At 37.0% G+C, this 10297-nt stretch overlaps 1 long non-coding RNA gene across 1 annotated transcript; it reads right to left on the bottom strand.

Annotated features, from left to right (window-relative positions):
- Nucleotides 1-291: 291 nt before the first annotated feature.
- LOC140021065 (uncharacterized) lies at nucleotides 292-2356 on the bottom strand. The gene is made up of 3 exons (XR_011825043.1): nucleotides 2119-2356; nucleotides 1120-1176; nucleotides 292-707 (listed from the first exon to the last, which is right to left on the bottom strand). It is a non-coding gene; the product is annotated as an uncharacterized lncRNA (long non-coding RNA).
- Nucleotides 2357-10297: the final 7941 nt, after the last annotated feature.

The raw sequence follows: 10297 nt of genomic DNA on the forward strand, positions 1-10297 counted from the left end.
AGGTGTTCACAGTAGGAACATCTCATGATTAATAAACAAATATTGAGTAGTAATGTAATGACCCCACCTTCCCTTAAGACGAACTAAAGGGTTCAGCAGACCACTTGCTCAACTCTTGTCAGAACTCAAGTACTAACTTATTAATAAACCTTTTTCAAACAAGAGTCACATATCCAATGACAAAATAAAACGATCACATTTTCAATGACAAAATAAAATGATCCTTGGCCCAATACATAAGTATGTGATCAATACAATCTTAAAATACACTACTAGATCCATTTACAACAGTTGAGATCCCAACTTACAAAAAAAAAAAAAACTAAAAATTGGTACAACTGTGCTAAAACAAAAGATTCCGACAAGACCCAATCCTTCCTAGTCACTCACCCACGCGCTCACTTTCTGTAAGGAAAACAAAACTAGAAAGGTGAGCTTTCGCCCCATGAGGTTCCAAAAAAGTCATGCAAACAATGATATCATACTCAATCCACAAAATCATAATACCCCACAATATAAAGCGAGTACACTTCAATTAAGAATCCACATATTCACTTAAAATGATACAAGGCTCTCATGAGTTTGTTCAAATAGCTTGATCAAGATCCAAGATTCTGTTGACACTCCGTGAACATTATTCCAAAATACTATCAAGTATTTCATCATTTCACGTCATTCTCCAACCACCGTTCAACCTCCTTTCGGGCCTGTACGTCAAAATCAAGAAGTGTAATACTGGAGTATATCGGTTCAAGCTCAAATTCAAGAGCTCAAGTGCAAGTTCAAGTTCAATTTCAAGTGACAAGACTCATGGTTCATCGATCTCATTGACCAAACCCTTGCCGGCTCGACTCGCCCAACTAGCCAAAGGGGTTTGGGACCCCAAGCATGCAAGAAAGTCGATGGGATAACCACCCAAACGACCAACAGGTCAAGCACAAGTAAAGCAGTTCATTTAATACAAATATAAGGAATCTAGCCATAAAGGATCAAATATGATAAAGTACATCCTTGTCCCGATATTATCAATTCAAGAGCAAGTATTTCAACTAAGCAAGCATGTCATTCAAGAAAAGAACCATTACACATAGACACTTCACAAGCACTTAAAACACTCACCTCGGCAACAAAGTTTAAGTGTTCGTCTCTGGAGCAACTTCGGTTTCACTTCCAAACCTTAGAATCAAGTATATAGAGTGCATTAAGATCCACTACTCCAAGCCATAATATTTAAAGGAACTACTTCCCAACCAACTAAGTAATCTCACCCCAACTCGCATGATTTCTAGCTCAACTCAAGGGGAAACATCCATTTAGACGTTAGGTTAATAATTTAAGCAAATAGTAGTGCAAAATTTTCTCATTTTCATCCACCAAATTAAGTTTAAAACTGCCCAAATCAATTTTTCCCTAGGCTGGAAATTTCTTGCTTGAAACTTAAAACATGTAAAGGTGAGGTTTTCACCTCTTAAAACCTTCCATTTTGGTCTCAAATCCATCACTTATTCTAGGGTTAAAGTAAAATCAAATGTCTAGGCATTAACAAGAAAATTTAACCACATAAAACCAAGAGTAAAACTAACAAAAGGTCTCTCTCTCTATTGGCTAAATTGAGCATATTTCCAACCATGAAAACAATGAAAGAAATGAAGTTTAAACAACTTAAAACCCATGATTTTGGTTCAAATCCAACACACACTTATAGCTTAAAGTCTTATAGAGTTTTTTGAGCAAAATTAAGCTTAAAATCATCATGGAAATTTAGAAATCAAGGCTGAAATTCCAGCCCTTAAATTCGGCCAACAAGCAGAAATTTCTTTCCAATTTTTCTATCATCCCTCCAACTAATTTACCAAATCCAACCAAACATACATAACAAATCCATAAAGTTTCATCACCAACATAACATTAGATATATATATATATATATAAAGCCAAAATCTCAACAAGAAACTACCATAATCCCATCTACATACAAACCCTAAAACTTAAAGATAATATTCAAGAATCATCAATTTGAAAAACTACCAAGATTCACCACCAAATCTTGTCTTTAATCCAACAATCTAACTTATTTCCAACATAAGGTGAAGAAAGAAGGATAATCTAGCATTTTACCTCTTTTGCTTGCAACCAAGATGAAATTCAACCCACCAAATCTTCTCCTTAACCTTAAGCCAAGGTTGATGGAAAACCCAAGATATCTCCTTACTTTTCCCTCAAAATCTAAGCAAGATTGAAGTTAGGTTGGATAAATTTTTTTCTCCCCTTTCCTCTGAAGCTCTCGGCCCTCTCTCTCTCTCTTTTTTTTCCTCTCTTGCTGTTTGTTTTGTTTTATTTTAAGACAAGAAATGGAAGAAAAATGGTAAGAAAACTTGATCAAAGAAGTCTTAAAGAAGAAAACTTGGTCAAAAAAGTCTTAAAGAAGAAAACTTGGTTTCTATTATGACACATGTCACCTTCTAGTAATTTCTAGATTCCAATATCCCAATTCTTTCTTGTTGCACTAAACTCCCTCTTTTTCCAAAGTTTCCTTTCACCCTCACAAAAGAAAATCACATTTAACCCACTCACTAACTCTCACATGTAAAAATTGAGAAAAACATTAAAACAAAATTCATTATCAAATCAATAAATAAAGGAATAAATAACTCAATGAAGAAAATGCAATGTGATTATACTAGGTAACTTGAAAATTTTTTTTCTAGATCCTCACACCCTCTCCCCCTTAAAAGAATTTCGTTCTCGAAATTCTCACCTTATCTCGCAAATAGTTCAGGATATTTCTTTTGCATTTCTTTCTCTACTTCCCAAGTTGCTTCTTCCAATTCGTGATTCTTCCAAAGAATTTTAACCAAGGAAATTTGCTTGTTTCTTAGCTCTTTCACCTTTCGATCTAGAAGTTGTTCGAGTCGTTCCTCGTAGGTTAGGGTCTCGTCAATTTCAATATCTTCTGGTTAGAGCACAAGAGTTGGATTTGGGTGGTACTTCTTTAGCAATGAAACATGAAAAACATCATGAATTCTGGACAAACTCACGGGTAATTCTAACCGATAAGCAACTTTTTCCACTCATTGGAGAATTTTAAAGGGTCCCACATATCTCGATTTTAGCTTCTTGCCCTTACCGGCCGTAACACTTTTTAGTTGTGTGATTTTAAGGAACACTCTATATCCAATTTTAAATTTCAGATCTTTCCTCCGATTATCCGTATAATTTTTCTGTCTACTTTGGGCAATTTGAATATTTTGGCGTATTAACTTCACCTTCTCATAAGTTTTCTCAACCCATGGTACCGTTGAAGGATCTAAAACTTTCCTTTCTCCTACTTATCCCAATAAATCGGTGATCGACACTTCCTTCCATAGAGAGCTTCATACAAAGCCATTTGAATGGATGAATGATAACTATTGTTACATACAAATTCAACCAAGGTCAAGTACTGACCCCAACTTCCACCAAAGTCCATAATACATGCCCTTAACATATCCTCAAGGGTTTGGATGGTCCTCTCAGATTGTTCGTGCTAAAACTTAGTTTGGTCCCTATAGTTTCTTGCAATTTTTGTCAGAATCGAGATACAAACCGAGAATCTCTATTAGAGACTATACCCACCGGTACCCCATGTAACCTCATAATTTCATCCAAATATAGTGTAGCAAGTTTCTCCAAGGAATACTTCAAACGATCCACAATAAGCCAAATTGCATCATGTCCCTTTTGTATCCGTGGTAACCCTGATACAAAGTCCATAGTGACATGTTTCCACTTCCATTCTGGTACTTCTAAGGATTACAGCAATCCGGATGGTTTCTGATATTCAGCTTTTACTTGTTGACAGATAAGATAAGTTTGGACGAACTGTGCAATTTCTCTTTTCATGTTGTCCCACCAATACAACCCTTTTAGCTCTTTATACATTTTACTACTTCCAAGATGTACAGTATACCTGGAACGATGAGTCTCTTCCAAAATTTTCTTTTTCAACTCTGCATCTTTTGGTATTACTAGCTGATTTCGAAACTTTAGAATTCCATCGGGTCCCACTTTAAAATCAAGTAACTCTCTCCTTTGTACTTTTTCCAACTACTTTTGCACCATAGGTTCTTTACCTTGTACCTCTTTAATCCGATCCAGTAAAGTAGATCTCACCGTAATATTTTCAAAAATTACTTTCTGTTTTTCAAGACGAGAGTTCTACTCACTGATTTTCTCCAACAAATCTCATTCTTTAACCGTTAAACTAGCCACTTGAGTTTTTCGACTTAGAGTATCTGTCACCACATTGGCCTTTTTAGGATGGTAATTAATAGTACATTCATAATATTCAAAAATTCTATCCACCAACGTTGCCTTAAATTCAATTCTTTTTGAGAAAAGAGATACTTAAAACTCTTATGGTCCGTATATACCTCAAAAATTACCCCATACAAATAATGCCGCCATTTCTTCAAAGCAAAAACTACAGCGGCTAATTCTAAATCATGAGTTGGATAGTTCTGCTCATGGGGTTTCAACTTTCTAGAGACATAAGCAATCACGTTTCCATTTTGCATCAATACATACCTTAATCCTTCTCTCGAAGCATCTGTATACACCATGAAATTCTCCTTCTCCTTTGGCAAAGTTAAGATTGGCGCAGTGGTCAATTGCCTCTTTAGTTCTTGAAAACTTGCCTCGCATTTCGCATTCCAAACAAACTTACCATGTTTCTTAGTCAACTCGGTTAAGGGCCCTGTAATTCTGGAGAAATTCTGGATGAATCCGCGGTAATATCCTACTACACCCAAGAGACTGCAGACCTCGATCAGATTCTCTGGTTGCTTCCATTTAGCAACAGCTTCCACCTTAAACGGATCTACAGTGATTCCATCTTTTGAAATTATATGCCCTAGAAATGATATCTTCTCCAACCAAAAACTCACATTTACTGAATTTGACATACAACTAATGTTCCGTTAGGGTTTGTAAAACTATTCTCAAATGGTGTTCATATTCCTCACGAGTTTTAGAATAAATTAGAATATCATCAATGAACACTATGATAAACTGGTCCAAATAAGGTTTAAAAACTCGGTGCATCAAATCCATTAAGGCGGTTGGGGTATTTGTCAATCCAAAAGGCATAACAGCAAACTCAAAGTGCCCATATCGCGAATTAAAAAGCAGTCTTGGGCACGTCTTCCTTCTTAATCTTTAATTGGTAGTATCCTTGCCTAAAATTCAGTTTAGAAAATAGCACGACTCCTTGCAACTGATCAAATAACTCATTAATATGCGGTAAAGGGTATTTATTTTTAATTGTAACATTATTCAAGCCTCGATATTCTATACATAATCTCAAACTCCCATCTTTCTTCTTAACAAATAGAACTGGACTTCCCCACGAGGATTCACTTTCTTGAATAAATTTTCGTTCTAACAAATATTGCAATTGCACTTTTAATTCTTTCAATTCGGCAAGTGCCATCCTATAGGGAGTTTTTGAAATGGGCTTCATTTCGGGTACCAAATTAATTTTAAATTCCACCTCTCTTTCAGGTGGCAATGATACCAGCTCATCAGGAAAAATATCTGAATATTCTCTTACTACCGACACATCTTTAATTTCCATCTTATCCCCTGGAGTATTGATGAGAAAAGTTAGGTATCCTTGGTCTCCTTAACTCAACAATTTTCTAATTCGAATGCCCGAAATAAGAGCAGATAAGGCTAATCTACCCCTCACATCTAGTCTTAAAGTGGCTTCTTCAGGTATACAAAATTCAACCTCCTTTATCCTGTAGTCTAATCGAGTATGATATCGAACAAACCAATCTATTTCTAGTATGACGTCATACCCTTTGATACCTAAACTTATCAAAGCTACCAACAATTTTCGCTTTCCAACATAAATCTCGCAATTCTTATAAATAGTGTTGGTAATTAGACATTGATCATCTATAGGGGTTCTAACTTCCAGGTCATAGGGTAACTTATTAGGTTTAATATCAATTCCATACATGAAAGTAGGAGTCACAAATGAATGAGTTGAACTGGGATCTATCAGGATCTTAGCCAAGCTATGGAAAATGAGGATCGTACCTTCAATAATTTCAAACGAATCTGAGGTTTGGTGTTGATCTATTGCATGCACCCTGACTGGCACTCTCGGCCTGCTCCCTCCTATGTTTGATTGCCTAGGGTTTGCTTTGTTTGATCGCTGAGCGTCATTCCCTTCTCGATGCAAATTCGGACAATTGCTAATCTTGTACTCGGTACTTCTGCAACGCTAACATTTCTGGCCCTTCCTCCAACACTCATCCTAAGTATGGTTGGACTTTCCACAAAATTCACAAGTTACATGAGGAACCATTGCCTGCCCTCCTTGTGAGGTAGTTCTTTGTTGTCCTTGCCCACTTTAGACTCATTTTGACTAGACTCCTCTTGGCGTCCTCAAAATTCTTGCTCCTCCTACTTCTCTTTTAACCTTAGGTGGAGATGCCCTCCTATCGACTTGTCCCAGGTTAGTACGTGGTGCACCTCTCTTTCTGGCATGAAAGGTCTTTACTTGAGACCTTGCAGTTTCAACCCTTTGTACTTTTTCAACTTCTTCCCCAAAAGTAGTGATTTGAGCAGCCACCAATGCTTCTTGAATTTTCACATTAAGATCTTGTATGAAACGCCTTATTCTCCTTTGCTCTGTCGCGACTAGTTCAGGGGCAAATTTTAACAATTTAATGAATTGTGTTTCATACTCAGTGACACTTTGAAATCCCTGACATAGCTTTATAAACTCATCTTCTCTTTTCTCTTGGATCAAGGGTGGAAAAAATTTTTCATTAAATACCCGAGTAAAATTTATCCAGATACTAAGAGTTCGTTCCCTTTCCCACCTAACTCATATGACATTCCACCAAGATCGAGCAGCTCTCTCAAATTGGAATGTGGCAAAATTCACTTGCCTCTCTTTCGGATAATTCAAGATCGCGAAAATATCAATCATCTTTCCGAGCCAATTCTCGGCTACTTCTAGATTGGGGTCCTCCAAGAAATTTAGGGGGAGAAAATTTTTGAAACCGTTCTAAGGTTCTATCTTCTCCTTCCACAGGATTTTCAAGGTTTTTAGGTTAGTTAATAGGATTTTAGCCCTGACGATTCACTAATTGAGTCAATAAGTTAGTCATATGATTAATGGTCGTAGCCACTCCAGTCCCTAGTTCTTGATTTTGATTAACCCCAGATTCTCGGTTACCCCTTTATTCTTGGGATTGCCTGGGTCCACGCCCTCGGACGAGTCCACTTCTCCTACCTTCCATACTTATAATGGTCTAGATATGCAGGAATAATCATTAAACATGGAAATAGACTAGAATATCAAGTATAATACATCGTAAATTCAAGAAGCATAGAACACGAGTTTTTCATAATAATAATTTTTTCATAGAACACGAGTTTTTCATACATCGTCCATCATAGGTCATAACCAAAGTCGGTAAGTACTAGATAGGATCAAGTCATATAGCAAATACATAAAGTCATCACAAAATATAACAATAAATCCTTTACAAAAGTCAAAGCGAGTACCATCCTAACTCTCAACCCATCCACATTTACAAAAGGTCAAAACAAGGGTCATGCCCTAAAGTCACTAGCTTAGCTCCTTACAACCCGCCACCGAGCCAGAGGCTTCCCCATTTTCAGTCGGTTCAGATTCAGATACATTTCCAACACTAGAGGATTCAACGCTCCGATCTCCAAGTAGGACCTCATAGTCATTCAAAATTTTATCAACTCTATTCCTTACCTCTCTTACTCCTTTATCAATACGTTCATCAACCTTTCGCAGTTCTTACGAAGAGCATTCGTTCGTTCTTGCTTCTCGAGTACACTCCCCTGAAGTTCCTGGATCCTATCCCTTTGCATCATCATAATAGCCTTCATTCATTCTATCTTAGTTTGGACTCTATTATTGTATCTAGTTACTCTTTTCCTTTCATCTCCTACTGCCAAGACCACTTGGTCCGAATAGGAGTAGGTCTTCCAACAATCATATCGCCTAATCTTACGCGCTGGACTCCAACATTGAAGAGGTCCCCCTGGCTTTTCTCGGTAACGAACAATCGGGGGCTGCCTCTGAGATGGTTCCCTTTCACCCCTTCCGCCAGTTTTTTTCATATTCTACAAATCACAATTCGAAATTTAAGTAAACTTAAGCACACTTAGTAAGTTAGATCCTAACACTTCATACTATCACATATAAACTTTCCACAACTCTATCTAGACTATTTCAAATCTAGACTCTGATACCAACTGTGATGATCCCACCTCCCCCTAAGGTGAACCAAAGGGTTCAGCGGACCACTTGCCCAACTCTCGTCAGAACTCAAGTACTAACTTATTAATAAACCTTTTTCAAATAAGAGTCACATATCCAACGACAAAATAAAATGATTCTTGGCCGAATACATAAGTATGTGATCAATACAATCTTAAAATACACTACTAGATCCATTTACAACAGTTGAGATCCCAACTTACAAAAGAACAAACTAAAAGTTGGTACAACTATGCTAAAACAAAAGATTCCGACAAGACCTGACCCTTCCTAGTTATTCGTCCACGTGCTCGCCCCCTGTAAGGAAAACAAAACTAGAAGGGTGTGTTTTCGCCCCATGAGATTCCAAAAAAGTCATGCAAACAATGATATCATACTCAAACCACAAAATCATAATACCCCACAATATAAAGCGACTACATTTCAATTAAGAATTCACATATTCACTTAAAAGGTTACAAGGCTCTCATGAACTTGTTCAAGTAGCTTGATCAAGATCCAAGATTCTGTTGACACTCCGTCAACATTATTCCAAAATATTATCAAGTATTCCATCACTTCATGTCATTCTTCAACCACCATTCAAACCCCTTTCGAGCCCGCATGTTAAAATCAAGAAGTGTAATATTCGAGTATATTGGTTCAAGCTCAAATTCAAGAGCTCAAGTACAAGTTCAAGTTCAATTTCAAGTAACAAGACCCATGGTTCATCGATCTCATCGATCAAGCCCTCGCCGGCTCGATTCGACCAACTAGCCAACGGGGTTTGGGACCTCAAGCATGCAAGAAAGTTGATGGAATAACCACCCAAACGACCAACAGACCAAGTACAAGTAAAGCAATTCATTTAATACAAATATCAGAAATCTAGCCATAAAGGATCGAGTATGATAAAGTACATTCTCGTCCCGATATTATCAATTCAAGAGCAAGTATCTCAACTAAACAAGCATGTCATTCAAGAAAAGAACCATTGCACATAAACACTTCACAAGCACTTAGAACACTCACCACGGCAACAAAACTTAAGTGTTCATCTCGGGAGCAAATTCGGCTTCACTTCCAAACCCTAGAATCAAGTATATAGAGTGCATTAAGATCCACTACTCTAAACCACAATATTTAAAGGAACTACTTTCCAATCAACTAAGTAATCTCACCCCAACCTGCATGATTTCTAGCTCAACTCAAGGGTAAACATCCATTTATACGTTAGGTTAATAATTTAAGCAAATGGTAGTGCAAAATTTTCTCATTTTCATCCACCAAATTGAGTTTAAAACTGCCCAAATCAATTTTTCCCTAGACTGGAAATTTCTTGCTTGAAACTTAAAATATGTAAAGGTGAGGTTTTCACCTCTTAAAACCTTCCATTTTAATCTCAAATCCATCACTTATTCTAGGGTTAAAGTATAATTAAATGTCTTGGCATTAATAAAAAAATTTAACCACATAAAATCAAGAGTAAAACTATCAAAAGCTGTCTCTCTCTCTCTGTCTCTCTATTGGCCAACTTGAGCATATTTTCAGCTAGGCCTGTCAACGGATCGGGTCTAGACCCGGATCCGGACCGGATCCGTGAAATTATTGTGGGTATGGGTAGGGATTTAATTCCGTTTCCCGAATCCGGATCCGGATCCGTTTTGTCAAACAAAAAAATGGGTCGGATACGAAATATAGTATTCCGACCCGTATTAGACCCGGATCCGGATATAAATGAATTAATAATTTAAAATATATATATTTATCAATATAATTTGATTAGGGTGATGTATTTGAGTAAAGTCAATTTGATTTCTTTTCTTATTTGGTTTTTTCTTTGCATTAGTTAGAAATTAGTTTACAAATATTTTTTTTCTCATTTTTATTAGAAATTATAAATTTGGCTAAATTTGTTCGGGTAGACCCGACCCGGATCCGGGACCCGCCTGTTCCGGATTCGGAACATAGAATAAAAGACCCGTCGGGTAAACGGGTCGG

Source organism: Coffea arabica, chromosome 11e (genome assembly GCF_036785885.1).
Source record: "Coffea arabica cultivar ET-39 chromosome 11e, Coffea Arabica ET-39 HiFi, whole genome shotgun sequence".
Lineage (NCBI taxonomy): Eukaryota > Viridiplantae > Streptophyta > Magnoliopsida > Gentianales > Rubiaceae > Coffea > Coffea arabica.